The 17,031-nt window shown below is 42.4% G+C and overlaps 1 protein-coding gene across 1 annotated transcript in view; it reads right to left on the reverse strand.

Annotated features, from left to right (window-relative positions):
• Nucleotides 1-17,031, reverse strand: part of pde5ab (phosphodiesterase 5A, cGMP-specific, b) — an 88,157-nt gene that overhangs the window by 69,715 nt on the left and 1,411 nt on the right.

Genomic DNA, 17,031 nt, shown 5'->3' on the forward strand with positions numbered 1-17,031 from the left:
CACGTAGACGTGTTACCCTGTAGGTCAAGATGCAGTGGTTGCACTGTTACGCGTGAACGCGCGCGTGCACGTGTTCCCATTGTGAGTCAATGGGAAAGTACACTACACGTCTATGCGGTTCTGTGCAACACAAAAAAAAAAGTACACGATTACAGGACAGGGGGTGTGCTTACGTGGCACTAATGGAGCCCCATAGTGTGTGTGTGTGTGTGTGTGTGTGTGTGTGTGTGTGTGTGTGTGTATACTGTAAAAGAGGGACGTTAAAAACCATAGTGAGCTCTCCAGATCACTAAAGATGAGGAGGGGGGGGGGGGGTGTATTAAGTGGTGTGCAGAGAGCGTAAGGAGGACCACCCTCAGACAAAAACCCCCGAGGGCGCGCTGGGCCGGCTGCAAAATACCTCGCCGTGCAAACAAACCACCCACTCACCTCCTTCAGGCAAAGAAGAGAAAAGAAGGGAAGAAAAAAAAATCCCTCCTCGTTCTCTCCTTTCTCTTGCCTTTTCTCTGTCACTCGCCCCTTCCTTCAATTGCGTTTTCTTCCCCCCCCCCCCCCCCCGCGCGTTTTACCTCGCTCTCTCAACGCGGATTTTATTGTTCTTCATCCCCTGCCCCCCCCCCTCCCCCCTCTCTTTCCCGTCTCCTCCATCTCTCGCTCACCACTTCCCAATAACACAGGCCGGTGGCTGTGTCAACAAGGCTAGCGTGACGACGATAGCCGCGCTCCTCCAAAAAAACGACCGTGCCTCGACCTGACTTTGCACCCAGCAGCCCCCACGCACGCACGCACCCACACACATGACCAGTGGTGGAAAAACTACTCAAATGTTTTACTTAAAGGGCAAGACCACTTTGGTAGAGGTTTGGGTTGTGTATTTACCTTGCCATGATGTAACTCCAAAGGTGGACAAGAAATCTAAAATAATTGCTCCATTGATTAGAAATTGATAATTCAAAATATGCTCCTCATTGACTTACATTGTACGCTGAAACAGCTCTCAAAGTCACTATTTTATCACGTAAACGAACACAATCAAAGCTAATTCAGACAATATAGAACATCACCAAACCCAGTACTGTTTATTTTTTTAATAAAAATGTCAACTTCCTGCTGATTTTACTATTTGAAGATCCGGATCCGGATCCACGGATCCAGTCCGGGTTTTCTTCTTAATAAAAATAGCAAAATCAACAGGAAGTTAACATTTTTATTAAAAAAACAAACAGTACTGGGTTTGGTGATGTTCTATATTGTCTGAATCAACTTTGTTTGTGTTTGTTTATGTGCTAAAAGAGTGACTTTGAGAGCTGTTTTACCGTACAATGTAAGTCAATGAGGAGCATATTTTGAATTATCAATTTCTAATCAATGGAGCAATTATTTTTGATTTCTTGTCCACCTTTGGAGTTACATCATGGCAAGGTAACTACACAACCCAAACCTCTACCAAAGTGGTCTTGCCCTTTAAGTAAAAGTATAAATACTGCAATGTAGAAGTACTCAGTACGGAATTATAAATTTACTTTAAGTAAAAGTACAAAAGTATTGGTATCAAAATGTACTTAAAGTACCAAAAGTAAAAGTGCAAACATGTTTGAAAATAGCAGATCTACAAGCTCACAACGCGTCGCGATGCGACGCGTTGTGAGGTTGTAGCTCTGCTATTTTCAAATAGCCTATGTATGCAATAGGGCTAAAGTGGTTAATGTATGTTTTATAATGTAATAATTTATATCTGCAAAGTAACTAGTAACTGAAGTTTTAAAATAATTGTAGTGGAGTAAAAGTACAATATTTGCCTCTGAGATGTAGTGGAGTAGAAGTAAAAGTATAGACAGTTGGAAATACTCCGCTAAAGTAAAAGTACCTCAAAATTGTACTTAAGAACAGTACTTGAGTAAATGTACTTTACACCACTGTCCCACGCACGCACCCACACATGCACGCACGCACGCACCCAATCCCCCACCTCACGCACACAGACACACACAAAAGCTAGGAAAACACCTAAAGGATGCGTCAAAGAGAATGTTTACACTGCCAGCCCTTCTGCAGCATTCACGCATATCCCTCCCTGACCTCGGAAGAGAGAGAGAGAGAGGGGCGAGAGACCTGTGCAGTGTTGAGGTGGTGCTGAGGTGAAAGTGAGGCGTGTTTTTTTTACATGGGGACTGTTTATGGTGCGCGGACACCGGCAGCACAACCGAGTATCAATCAAACTCAAGTCTACGCATGTATACTCATGCAGGGGTCTTCAACAGGGGGTCCGGGACCCCTAAGGGGTCCTCAGAGCTACTATAGGGGGTCCGCCAAATCTTTGCGTGACATGATTTTTTTTTGTTTTACATTAACCACTTGAACCCTAGCATCCCTTTTCTGAGGAGAACTTTAGCCGAAAATAGCAGATCTACGAGGCGTTGTGAGCTTGTAGATCTGCTATTTTTTGGCAAAGAGGTATAGGTGTAGAAGGGGAAAAGAAAAGATTAATCTGAAAGACAATTGTATACAATATAGAGGGGGTCCCTGCTTCATCTCACTCTCAGCTAGGGGGTCCTTGGCCTGAAAAACGTTGAATGGAGAGTGCTGCACTGCAAGTGGTTGTTTTAGGGTTAGGAATCCAGTTTAGGGTTCAAATTAAGAGTTTGAGTTAAGGTTAGTGGTTATGAGTAGAGATATACGGAATGAATACAGGGAATGTCATGCGATAGTCCTAAAGCACACCATAGTACAAGAATGTGTGTGCGGGTGTTTGCGTGCGTGCACGCATGCACATGATTAGGCCATAGGGTCATGTTTGCTTGTGGAGTTAGAACTTGAGACCCTTTGCGGTTCCACTGTCAGCTTGTTTTGGGAGAAAAATGCTTAAGACAGACAGCCAGGGGGAGGTGGGAACTCTGCTTTGTACCCGGAATACAAGTGTCGGGATTGACGACACACTGACAGACGCTAAGTTCTGTGTGCGCGTGCGTGTGCGTGCGTGTGTGCGTGTGTGTATGCCCTTAAGCTGCCTCTTTCTTGTTACAAAACTGTCTCTGTAACACTTCTGGGATGTGTATAGTCTGGAGACTTGACAAGCTTTCAAGTTGGGATCTGTCTCTTTAATTCAAGCACACACACACGCACGCACACACACACACACAAAACACCGGGCTTAAGAGACTTAGTGATATCGCTGGAGAAAATTTGTCCAACATTAAACAAACAGCGAAATCAAAGTCTCTCGCTCTCACACATAATTCACACTCAAATGTGCGTGTGTAGTGTGTGCACTGTGAGCACACACTCGCACGCACACACACACACACACACGCACACACACACACATACAATTAAGAGACTTAAGTGACATCGCTGGAGAAAGTTTGTCGAACATTAAACAAACAGTGAATACAAAGTCTCTCACACATACTCGTGTGTGTGTGTGTGTGTGTGTGTGTGTGTGTGTGTGTGTGTGTGTGTGTGTGTAGTAGTGTACACACACACGCACACACACACACACACACACACAATTAAAATAGATCCCGTTTCTCTTTGCCAAGTTGAGAGATCAGTGTTTCCCTGGAGAAACGCTGTCCTCTGCTCTCTGTCTAATTACAAACCACGCTGATCACAGAACCCGGCCCCGTCGCTGTAAATAATGATGGGTTCTTAGGCCCGAGCCGCTGGGATATAAGTGAGGGTTTACAGCAACGGAACATCATAACTACATCCCCACGTTTTGGCCAGCGGTCTATAAAGGCGGTTAGTGCCCCGCATAGTACCAGCCCCGACAGCAGGACAACACAGCAGGGCCAAATGAACTTTGGAGTTACAGTAAATTGGGGTTTTTGCTAATTAGAGGACTTTTGTCACGAGTCACTGTGTGTCTACAAGAGCCTCTACCAAAGCCCACATATGGAACAGAGGACATGGATAAGCAGTGGTGGAAAAAGTATTGACATTTTTTACTTAAGTATTAAGTATCAATACTGCAATGTAGAAGTACTCTGTTACAAGTAAAAGTCCGGTATTCAAAGTTTACTTGAGTAAAAGCACAAAAGTTCCAAAAACAAAAGTACTCATTATGCAGAATGTCCCATTTCACAAGTTCAATATGTATACAAATCTTTTGAAAATAGCAGATCTACAAGCTCACAACGTGTCGCGCGGTGACGCGTTGTGAGCTTGTAGATCGGCTATTTTCAAATAGCCAAAGAATACATAAGGTCGACCTGTGAAGCGCATAGGACAATGATTTGACACAGCTGAAGCATAGATCACCTGCCGTTTTCTGGCGGAGCGATCGTCCGTCTGTGTGTTTACGTTTAGGAGCGCAGCGCGACCTTGCTGATCAAAGCAAGAACGCAGGCGTTGTTTTGTTCCCCGTCGGTAAAACCCTTCATCTATTTAACACATTACCTGCCAAGAAGGCAGTATGTGCGTTCTTTCAAATGCATCAGTTGCTCGCCAAGAACACAGATATGCGTTCTTTCCAAAACAAAATCCACAAGAGGGCGCTCTAACACAACTTAGGAATGATCCCCCCACGTTCAGAGAAGGAATAGACGGATGTGACGTCATCCCAAAAAAAACGTCACTTCCATCCGTTCCAACGTTAGGATTTGTAGAAAAACACTTTATTTTAATTTTTATGAAAACCAGCCATTTTCAACAGGCGATCGCTCCAAAATGACCGATCGTGGTAGAAATGTTATTGTGCCAGTGGATAGACGGGACCCTCCGTCTATCGGAGGGTCCCGTCTAGCCACTGGTTTAACAATGTTTTAATCTCAGGCAGTCAATGTGTTAAACGATTATAAAAAATGACATTAAAATGTTTTCGTGTTGATTCATTGATATAAGAAAATGAACTGCTTCTTCATTATTTAATGAACCTAGATGAGCAAAATTAAGTCAGTTATTGGTTCTACATATCGGCTTTGATATATTTCGGTTCATTGCCCATCAGGCCTAACAGGAGGCCAAATTTGCGTTGGGTTAAACAGGGTTTTGGCTGATTAGAGGACCTTGTCACGAGTCACTGTGCCTCTCCAAAGACAACATCTGGAGCAGAGAGGACATGGATGGAGACAGTGTCACTCGTACATCATTCTAGTTCAAAAGACTTGTTACAGCCGCTTGGGAAGGTCTAGCAGCCCTGCTGGGGGTCCTCACCCCCCGCAAAGACTTAGGCAGTATAGTCTACACCAGTGGTGTTCAACCCTTTTCATGCCAAGGACCCCTAAATTGATATACATTTGGCTGCGGACCCCCATCTCAAAACGCTTTGTGCCAGGGACCCCCAGAAGAGAAGATTTGTGTTAAAAAACGCAAAATTATACAAAATTCTCCAAACACTTTCAAGATTTTTCGAAAATGTTCAAAAATAGCAGATCTACAAGCTCGCAGCGTGGCACGAAGTGACGTGCTGTGAGCTTGTAGATCTGCTATTTTTGAATAGCCAACGTATACAATATGGATACCTTTGGCTGGGGACCCCCTGGAACCCCCTCAAGGACCACTGGTGGTCCTTCAACCAGTAGTGGAAAAAGTACTCAAATGTTTTACTGAAGTAAAAGTATCAATACTGCAATGTAGAAGTGCTCTGTTACAAGTAAGAGTCCGTGATTCAAAATTCACTTGAGTAAAAGTACAAAAGTATTGGTATCAAAATGTACTTAAAGTACCAAAAGTAAAAGTACTAAAATGTTTGAAAATAGCAGATCTACAAGGTCACAACGCTGTTCTGAGCTTGTAGATTGACTGTTTTCAAATAGCCTAGGTATAAAATAGGGCTGGTTCATGTATGTTTTATAATGTAATAATGTATATTATCTGCAAAGTAACTAGTAACTAAAGTTTTCAAATAATTGTAGAGGAGTATAAGTATAATATTTGCCTCTGAGATGTAGTGGAGTAGAAGTAAAAGTACTGAAAATTGGAAATTCTTCAGTAAAGTAAAACAGTACTTGAGTAAAGTACTTAGTTACTTTACACCACTGTCTTCAACCATATGAACCCAAGTGTCCCTATTCTGGGGGCAAACCTTCGGTGAAAGAAAAATGTATTAACACAAAATTATACAATTATAAATTATACAGTCACATTTGATAAATCTGATGGCAGTGCCATCAAAGGTACTTTTATCATTCCATGGTGATAAATGTTCTGTACAGTAAACAGTGGTTTGGCCTGACCCTCCTCCACTTCACTGTGGGTGATGATTGATCCCACCGCCCTGGCTTAATGGGCTGCTGATTGAACCGGTCCATGCGTTTTTTAGGGGGGGGGCCCCCAGACTCCTCCGGGGGCCCCTTAACCCATTAAGGCCGGGAAAGTATCTGTGTCATTTTTAGATTTCTTTGGCTCTTCAAAAATAGCAGATCTACAAGCTATTTTCGAAAAATCGCGACAATTCGTACAAATCTTTGAATATATTTATATATTTTTAAATCGATTTTTTTTACTCAAATCTTTGCTTCTGGGGGTCTCTGGAACTAAATATTTTGAGATGGGGGTCTGTGGTTAAATACATATAATTTTGGGTGCCTTGACGTGAAAAAGTTTGAGAACCACTGATATATATAGCAATATACGTTTTGTTTTTTTTGTTAACTGTTAGGATTTAGAAGACATTAGTATAATCCCCAGAAGCAAAGATTTGAGTTAAAAAGGTTTGCTTTAAAAAATATAAATGATATATTCCAAGATTTGCCCACATTTTCAAAATAAATAGTAGATCTACAAGCTCGAGCACTATGAGCTTGTATAGTATCTGCTATTTTTGAATAGCCAAAGTATAACATAATGGTTAAAGTGGTTGCACAGATGCGTTCCCGGTTGTAATGGGTTAATGGACCAATCACAAAGCTCGGTCACATGGAGCACGGTGACTCAGCGGGTTCAGATCGTGGCGTTCTGTGCGGTTGCGGTGTGTAATTGCATTGTGGGGGTAAAGTGTGTTACAGTAAGAAGATGGTGATGGCGGTATTTGTTAATTGGGGTTGGTTTATGGTCTGGCATCGCCATAGTTACCCCCCCCCCCGATCTGCCACCACCACACCGCAAGGCATCACTCAGCGCTGGCACTGTAACCTTGACGGGGCTCCAGGGGGTCCCCAGCAAAGTTAGTTAATAAAATCAGTTCAACCACGTTAACCCCATTTGAAAATAGCTGATCTATAAGCTAATTTGACTTTACTTGAGTATTTCCTTTTATTTATATACAATTGTAGCTCAACTTAAATCTCAGAGGCAAATAATTTACTTTTTACTCCACTCCAATTATTGGAAAACCTAAATTACAAGTTCATTTTAAGATTCTGATTATTACAAAACATACATTAACCAATTAAGCTATATTTTATACTCCTACAAGCTCAAAATGTGTCACAAGGCTTGTAGATCTGCTATTTTTGAAAAATAAAGTTTGAGTACTTTTACTTTAGTACTGTAAGTACCAAAGTACTTAAACTTACAGTACCAAAAATGTATGCCAATACTTTTGCAGTCTTTAATGAAATTTTGAATACAGGCCTTTTACTTGTAACAGAGTATTGTTGCATTGTGATAGATGTTAGTGTTGGCTATTCTTTTGTGAAGGAGGCCGATGCACACCTCAAAGGTTGGCGAATTGTATGTAAAAATTTTTTTGCAAGTTTCTGACAGTGTGCGGGTCCTATTCTCTGATTTAACCATCAGAGATCTCCTCCTAATTAGTGTTGGCTATTCAAAAATAGCACTGCGAGCTTGTACTTCTGTTATTTTTGAACATTTTTGAAAAATCTTGAAAATGTTGACTAATATTGTTTTTTGTTTTTTTAACACAAATCTTCTTTTCTGGGGATCCCTGGCATAAAACATTTTCAGATGGATCAATTTGGGGGTCCTTGGCACGAAAATGTTTGCTAACTACTGATTTAGAAGGCATTTGTAGAATCGGCCTCAGGTCTTAACACATTAACCGCCAAAGACAAGTATATTATATATATATAAGTCCGGAACCCAAGATAGCGTGATCCGAAGATGTACTGCTCCATTCACTTCCTGGTTAACTTGTTACTTTAAAATCCTGTATCTCTGCTCCTGTGTACTAACATTTTTTAGCATTTATGTATTTTTGGCGAAACATGCTATTTTCAACTGGGTATAACAAGAGAACGGGAGGTCACAATGACATTTTGTTTTTCACGGAAGCACAGTGATTTCCTCTGTGATTAGCAGCCATCAGGGGATCGATCATACTGGAGCTAAATATTGTGGTTCTTGAAAACTTTGTCAGAATGCTTAAAAATGCTGGCAGTATAGCTGCCTGCCAGCATTTGAAAGCCCCTGGCAGTGAGTGTAATGGGTTAAGTTAAAACAAAAAAGAGTACTTCTTCCACCCCTGCCCATGTGTTGCCCACCTCCTTGCAACAGTGTTTAGATTGGCAGAGGAACCACTTCCTCTCTCTCTCCCTCCCTCCCTCCCTCCTTCGGTCTGGGTCCGAGAGCCACGCTCCTTCCTGCTAGCTCTCCCAGATTCTGACTCGGCAAATTTCCTCACATCCAGGGCAGGGACCCACCGACCGACGGATGGATGGATGGAGGGAAAGAGCAGTGGTGTAAAGTAACTAAGTACATGTACTCAAGTAGCCTACTATACTTAAGTACAATGTTGAGGTGCTTTTACTTTACTGGAGTATTTCCAATTTCGAATACTTTTACTTCTACTCCACCACATCTCAGAGGCAAATATTGTACTTGTACTCCACTACAATTATTTGAAAACTTTAGTTACTATATTACTTTGCAGATATAAATTATGATATTATGAAACACACATTAACCACTTTAGCCCTATTTTATACCTAGGCTATTTGAAAATAGCAGATCTACAAGCTCACAACGTGTCGCATCGCAACGCGTTGTGAGCTTGTAGATCTGCTATTTTCAAACATTTCAGTACTTTTACTTTTGGTACTTTAAGTCCATTTTTATGCCAATACTTTTGTACTTTCACTCAAGTACATTTTGAATTCCGGACTTTTACTTGTAACAGAGCCCTTCTACATTGCACTATTGATACTTTTACTTAAGTAAAACATTTGAGTACTTTTTCCACCACTGAGAGAGAGAGAGAGAGAGAGAGAGAGAGAGAGAGAGAGAGAGAGAGAGAGAGAGAGAGAGAGAGAGAAAGAGACACAGGGGGAGGAAGTCGGTCCCAGCTGTGCCCAAGCTGGAGTGAGTCGCCACCACCACCTCCTCTGGGCGTCTGGAAACTTTCTCTCTACATTCTCTGGTGTCCCATTGTCCAGCTTTTCCCCTTACTTCCTGTATGAGTCTATTAGGGTTGGAATCCTTAAGGGTTTTAACCATTCCGGTTCCTTAACGATCCCCTCTTAACGGTCCGATTCCTTAACGATTAAAGGGATAGTTCACCCAAAATATTACATTTTTTCTATCTATTAGTCACCCCATGGAGACTTGAATTCATGGATATTTTGTTGTTCTTGTCGCATTCTTAAGCCAATAATTTGATGACCAGCGGACCGGTAGGCAGCGGTTCCGGTAGGCGACACAAAGGAGACTCTTTGTGTCTCCTACCGGAACCGCTGCCGGTCATCACATTATTGGCTTAGGAATACGACAAAAACTAAAAAGTATCCATGAATTCAAGTCTCCATGGGGTGACTAACCGACAGAAAAAAAACATCATTGCGGGGGTGAACTACCCCTTTAACTTTAACAATTCCTAGGGGGTTGCAAATGGACAGTTATAGGTCTGTAACTCTGAGAGTGTACAAATGTACACACATTTGTACACACTCAGAGTTATGATGGTCCTTGAAATTTAAGTATGAGAACGACCGGCATTGCAGTTGCATAGCAGACGTGAAGTCCACATAACCAGCTCTGACAGTGTGCCAAAAAGCGGTTCCCGGAAACGGTTCCCAATGTGATGGAACCGATTGGTTATTCCGATTCCGGATCCGAACTCTAGAGTCTATAATGTCGAAAATACAGTCCGGTGCATCAGAGACCCAAAAACGTGGGTCACGAGGTGACCTGAAACAAACCGACTTCACAGCCAATTCAAACTGTGGGTTTACCGACTGTAAAACTACCTGTGAGTAAGTAGGTAAGTAGGTCGGAGTGGCTTATTGTCTGTATCAGCCGAGAACAAGGGCGTTTATCGCCCTTTTCAATGAGCTAGACCCCTGGGAGATGGATTGCTGAGGTGGAGCACCACACCTACCTATCAGCTCCCAGTACTTACAGCACAACTTAGTTGCCCAAGCAGCAGTGGTAAAGTAATTAAGTACATTTACTCAAGTATTGTACTTAAGTACACTTTTTACGTACTTTTACTTTACTGGAGTATTTCCAATTGTCTATGATTTTACTTTCACTCCACTACAATTATTTGAAAACTTTAGTTACTAGTTACTTTGCAGATATACATTATTACATTATAAAACATGCATTAACCACTTTAGCCCTGTTTTATACATAGGCTATTTGAAAATAGCAGATCTACAAGCTCGCGACGCGTTGTGAGCTTGTAGATCTGCTATTTTTAAACATTCTAGTACTTTTACTTGTGATACTTTAAGTACATTTTGAAATCCTGACTTTTACTTGTAACAGAGTACTTCTACATTGCAGTATTGATACTTTTACTTAAGTAAAACATTTGAGTACCTTTTCCACCACTGCCAAGCAGTGATGCTTGGCGCCCGGGATAGAACCTAGGACCTTGCGGCCCTAAGGCGGATGCTCTATACTGACTAGAGCTATCCGGACACAAAACTACACAAACTACATCTGAGAACCACAGATCATATGGTTAGAACAGGTTTGCACAGGTTTTCTCGTGTGTCTAATATTGTTCCCCACGTTTATTTATCTTAGCAGCTTCCACCGCGAAACTGTGTGACTCTTACACATTGTGTGCCAAAACCGTAAATATACGTTTTTTTTTAAAGTGATGATGAGTGCCAAAAAGCCACAAAAAAACGTAAATTTAAAGAGGTGGTGCCATGGTTTTAGACTTTTTCTGTTTTTCATGTGTCTATGAGGTTGATAGAACTTCATTAAGCCCCCTGGTGGTGTTTTTATGGTGTTTTATGTCTTCTCTGACTATTTTGAGTTTCTACCTGGAGGCTGAAACCTTGAGGGTCAAACGTGCCAATAGAGAAACAGTGCTGTGTTAGTGACATAGTAAAAACATACCCTCCACCTCATTATCATAACACAACAGGTGTGGGCATGAGGAGGAGGAGGGACTAGGACAGGTGGGTGGTGCTAAGGTGGTGGAGGAGGTGCTAAGGTGAGAACCAGGTATACTTAATGAACTGGAGGCGTGTCCACATAAAAACATAATTTTAACAATTTCTGTACACTTTTTTGAAAAAAATCTTCCTCCTAGTATAACCATAATATCTGATGAGGGGATGGGGGAATCACTGAAAATCACGGCACCCCGTCTTTACGTTTTTTTACCTTTTTGTTTTTTTTCCACAAGGGGGGGCTAGCGCAGCCCTGGAATCACCCATGAACACTCTAAGAAGTAAGGGACAGATGGATCACCGTGCCAAAAAATCTGGCTCCCATCCGCTTCCATTCTATCTCCTTGCTAAAAACCTCTGTATCTCCTTAACTTTTTACAGTGGGCAAAACAAGTCATTCTCGATGCGCGATCGCTCTGCAACGGTGACTCACATGAGACATGTTGTCGTTCCAGGCTTTAGCCAGGACCATCGCGCACCCTGCACACATGCATTGTTTTTCATGGATTTCTCGTAGTGGAGTCTACAGCTTTAAACAGCACAGCGCAGCGCAACGGTGAGATTTCTGGCACCGAACGTAATCTGTTATTATACAATTCGGGCACCCAATGTGTTAAAGCCAGGGGCGTCACAGGGGGGGTGTAAGTGGGACTGAGTTAATAGGGCCCCCCCCCCCCAAAAAAAAATGTATTTTTTTGGTATTTTTTAAAGAAAAAAAATCATAGGGGGGCCCACAGTGAATCTTTGTCCCCAGGGCCCAGAATTTGGTGCTACGCCCCTGGTTAAAGCAGCAGTGAAACGCTGTGAACGCTGTGCGATCAGTCGAGTCCTAAGCGTTGCATAAGCGCTTGATAAAGGCCGGCGTCGCCCTGAAGCTACGCAAGACGCATTCATGTCAGATCAGAGGAAAAGAAGAAGAAAAAAATCGGTAAGTTATTTGATGATCAAAGATGGACAGTCTCTCTCGCTCACTCTCTCTCTCTCTCACTCTCTCTCTCTCTCTCTCTCTGGTCTGTAATTATGAGGGCTCAGTGTTCCGCGCGGGGGCCACGCCGACATCACAGGGCCCGAGCCGACAGAGATGGCTATCAGGTGGTATGTGGTACAGGTGGTTTCAGCAGAGCAGATGTCTCTGTGACCACAAATAGCGATCCTGTGAAACCATGATCTGAGAGAGAGAGAGAGAGAGAGAGAGAGAGGGAGAGAGGGAGAGAGGGAGAGGGAGAGAGGGAGAGAGGGAGAGAGAGAGAGAGAGAGAGAGAGAGAGAGAGAGAGAGAGAGAGAGAGAGAGAGCGAGAGAGCGAGAGAGCGAGAGAGAGAGAGAGAGAGAGAGAGAGAGAGAGAGGGAGCATGCAGGGTGAGAGGGAGTTATAGATGGAGTGATAAGGTGATGTGGGCATAAGTAGGGGAGGGGACGGGGGAGGGTGAAGAAATATGAAGTAACAGGAGATATGAGATTTGACAGAGAGAGACAAAGTGAGAGGGGGACAGACAGACAGACAGACAGACAGACAGACAGACAGACTCTGAGGGACCCCTGTCACCGAAGTATATAGGGATTTTTAAAGTGGTTAAAAGAGAAGAATTAGAGAGCACGCTCCGTCTATAGAACCGCACGCCAAACGGGGGAGAGGGGGGGCGTGGTGGTGGTGGTGTGCGGTTAGACGCTCTCCTGGCTTTCAGGATTTATCCTCCCTGAAGCATGGGAGGAAAAAATGTGGGTTCCTCATGAGAGATTGGGGATGGTACAAGCTGAGGGTATATAACTGCCCTGTGGGAAATCTCTTTGACGTGAGAAATGTGCACTCTTTCTGCAAAGCGCCGACGTTGATGTATGGTCCCGTTTGGCAATGATCTTGAACTCTGGATTCCAACGCGAACCCTGGTCTACTGCTATAAGTTTTCTGCTCTATACATTCTGAACTACTTCTATTAGGGTGAGAGAGTGCCCTGCACTGTAATAGGCTGAGGGAGCATATTATTGCTGTCAGGCAGAAACCAGCTAACTCCGTTTTTCCACTTTTGCATTTTTTCCCCATAAATCAATGCTATTGAACCTTTACGTCTGTGTGTTGGTAAAATAAATATTGAACCAATGAAAAGTATTAAAAAGCGCTTCTGACTAAACCAGCTAACTCCATTGGATCCTCAAACTTTCTGCTAAACCAGCTAAGTCCACCAAAGGGGGGTGGAGTTAGTTGGTTCCAGGCTCCACACCCTTTTGACCTCCAACCTCATTGTGAGCTTGGAGGTCCATTCAGATGTTCTTATCAATGATGAAAAAAACCTCCTAACTCCACCTTTTGTTTTGTTTTTGTCATTTCCTGAAAAAAAAAAAAAAAAAAAAAACATTTTGGAGTTAGCTGGTTTCTGCCCGAGATATTATTGTTGCTCCGTGTCTCCATATTTTTTACGTTTTGTGTTTTTTTCGTAAATTAAAGTAACAGTTTTGGACATATGAGGTTTCCACCCGACAGAGACTATAGGCCTACACAACTTAACAACAAACCACTTTCATCCGAGTTTACCGGTCAAACTTCTCAAACCGCATGAGAACTATGCAGAAGATTCAAGACTCAACAGGGTTTCATTTGTTACTCGTACAGGTAAAATGTTGCCGTGCCTTATTCCACAAGACTGTGCTGACAACAATACAACAAGATGATTAAAAATGCTGCATCATGTACATGTAATAAAAAAACTAATGTGAATACTAGGGGTGGGACGATATATCGATATATCGCGATACTTTCTCCCGCGATAAATAATCGATATGCTGCCGAAAAATATCTATATTAATTTTTTTTTTTTTTTTTATTATTGTTTGTGATACGTTGTTTTTCTACTCTGTATTTGTGTAATGATGATTTTGAACTGTTTGGTGCTATTTATGTGTTTATGAATTGAATACAAGGACTATCGTGATATATCGTTGGTGAATTTTCATGCAATATATCGTGATATCGCAATATATCGATATTTTCAGATATCGTGATATATCGTTGGTGAAATTTCTTGCAATATATATCGAATATCGTGATATCGCAATATATCGAACACGTTGAATATCGTGATATATATTGTTATCGTGGGCCTAATATCGTGATATATATCGTATCGTGAGGTACCCATATCGTCCCACCCCTAGTGAATACTGTTCGAGGCATATACGTTCACTGGAAAGAGGAACAGTAAGGCTACGGCTATGGGCCGGACCACCTGTCTGCCCCAGGTGGTCCCCAAAGCCAGAGATCTGCCCGTTGTGCTCGGACGCTCAAAGAGCACAGACCGCCACCAGACTGACAGGTCTAATTAACCAATCTGCCTCTTCATCAGCTATGTGCCCCGCCCACCATGGCGCACCGCCAGACGGCCGACCTTCACCTTCAAGGACCTTAGTTTGCTATGCATTGGTATCTCTACCGTACCACTCGTCCTAGGATATCATAACATCATAAAAAAGGTAAGAAAAAACGTCGGGCGCGTGCAACATTGCATCCTCTTGTGCGAAGCCACACTGACACCAACAAACAAACGCAGAAATCAGACACTCACACGTGTGTTCAAGCCACTTCCTCAGCACTAAATGTTGTTGTTGCTCCTTCACCCCCCACCGGGGGTGACGGTGAGGCCCTCCCCCTCCGTGTATAATCCTTGCTTTGTCCAAGAAGACACAGGCTCAACCCATTACTACAACACTAAGCCTATTAGAGCCCGCCGGCGGAGGCTCATCAAACTTATCCTACCCTCTTTAATGCATTCAATTACCCCAGACAGCAATCAATGGGGGCTGTGGGGATCAAATGCCTGCGTTGTTTTTGTTTTTTCTTTTTTAAACTTTGCTTGGTTTACATTCGGAGGCGGGAGGGAGGGAGTCACAAGAGGGGCTAAATGCTTTGTAAATGGACTTGTGTTTGTTAGAACCCGGCGGGCAGCGCGCCAGTTGCGTTAAGCCACATGACAGCGTGCTATTTTGGCACGCGGGGTCTGCCTTTTTTTCTGACAGTGAGCGAGACTTGTTGAGCTTGGCTTGCGACTAGACTCTCTCTCTCTCTCTCTCTCTCTCTCTCTCTCTCTCTCTCTCTCTCTCTCTCCTCTCTCTCTCTCTCTCTCTCTATCTCTCTCTCTCCTCATCTCTCTCTCTCTCTCTCTCTCTCTCTCTCTCTCTCTCTCTCTCTCTCTCTCTCTCTCTCTCTCTCTCTCTCTCTCTCTCTCTCTCTCTCTCTCTCTCTCTCTCTTCCCCCCCCCCTCCAGATGCATAATGACATGGGGGGGGACCTGCGTACTGTGATTATTCCCCCCCCCCCAAAAAAAGATGTAAAGTTCCTCATCCCCGCATCATGCCCAGCCCACTGACAGAGCGGCTTCCGCAGGAGGTAGATTTCAAACATATAGTTCTCTTCACCTCTGGGGTAAGCCAGTGATTCCCAAGCTGTAGCCGCCAAGAGGATATTGCAAGTGGACCCCCAAATAATTGGCAAAACACTAAGATTGTAATGATAATAACAATAGTATTACAAAATGTTATATATATATATATATATATATATATATATATATATATATATATATATATATATATATATATATATATTTTTTTTTTTTTTTTTTTTTTTTTTTTTATCTTGCCATTTTGGAAAATCATGAAAATTTGTGCAAAACTTTTAATATAGGTTTTCTTAAAGCGAACATTTGTAACCCAAATCTTTGCTTCTGGGGGTCCCTGAAACTAAATATACTGAAATGGGTTTCCTTTGATACCGATAAAATAGGAACTTACGTTAGTTCCATTGATCAATGCCGGAACACAATCGACCGATTGATCATTAAAATAAACACTTGTAAAAAGTGCACGCGGGCCCACCCATCAAACCACTTCACACGGCAGCTGTCAGTGCCACTGGCCAAAATTCATTGTAAAAAAAAAGTGCTTAGGAGCCGAGATACAGCCTTTTTCAGTAAGAAGTTAAACAAGAAGTGAATGGAGCAGAACATTTTCAAATCATCATATCTTTTTTTTTTTTAAAACGATTTCTTTTTTGATTTGTGGACGTTTTAGACGTCCAGTGGCACAGGGCTTATTACAACGGACGTTTTAGACGTCCAGTGACACTGAATGAGTTAAATGGTCCGATGTGTGAACCGCCAAACCCTTTCAACATTTTGAAGCGGAGCCCTGAATCCAGAAACGTTTGGGAAACCCCTGGTGTTATTACATCATCGTCCGCCACTGAAAAGGGGGAGAAGGAAGAGGAGGAGGGATGGGGGGGTCTCTCCAAAATCTCTCCCTGACACGCAGTGTGGAAAAGGTACTATTTTTTTTACTTAAGTAAAAGTATCAATACTGCAATGTAGAAATACTCTGTTACAGGTAAAAGTAAAAATGTACTTAAAGTACCAAAAGTAAAAGTACTAAAATGTTTGAATATAGCAGATCTACAAGCTATGCGACGCGTTGTGAGCTTGTAGATCGGCTATTTTCAAATAGCCTAGGTATAAAATAGGGCTAAAGTGGTTAATGTGTGTTTTATAATGTAATAATTTATATCTCCAAAGTAACTAGTAACTAAAGTTTTCAAATAATTGTAGTGGAGTAAAAAGTACAATATTTGCCTGTAGTGGAGTAGAAGTAAGTACTGAAAATTGGAAATACCCCAGTAAAGTAAAAATACCTCAAAACTGCACTTAAGTACCGTACTTGAGTAAATGTAGTTAGTTACTTTACACCACTGCTGACACGTGAAAGCTCTTAAACTTCAATCATTATTCTGAGTGTGGGAGT

Source organism: Gymnoscopelus braueri, assembly GCF_963280865.1.
Source record: "Gymnoscopelus braueri genome assembly, chromosome: 15".
In the NCBI taxonomy this organism is placed as follows: domain Eukaryota; kingdom Metazoa; phylum Chordata; class Actinopteri; order Myctophiformes; family Myctophidae; genus Gymnoscopelus; species Gymnoscopelus braueri.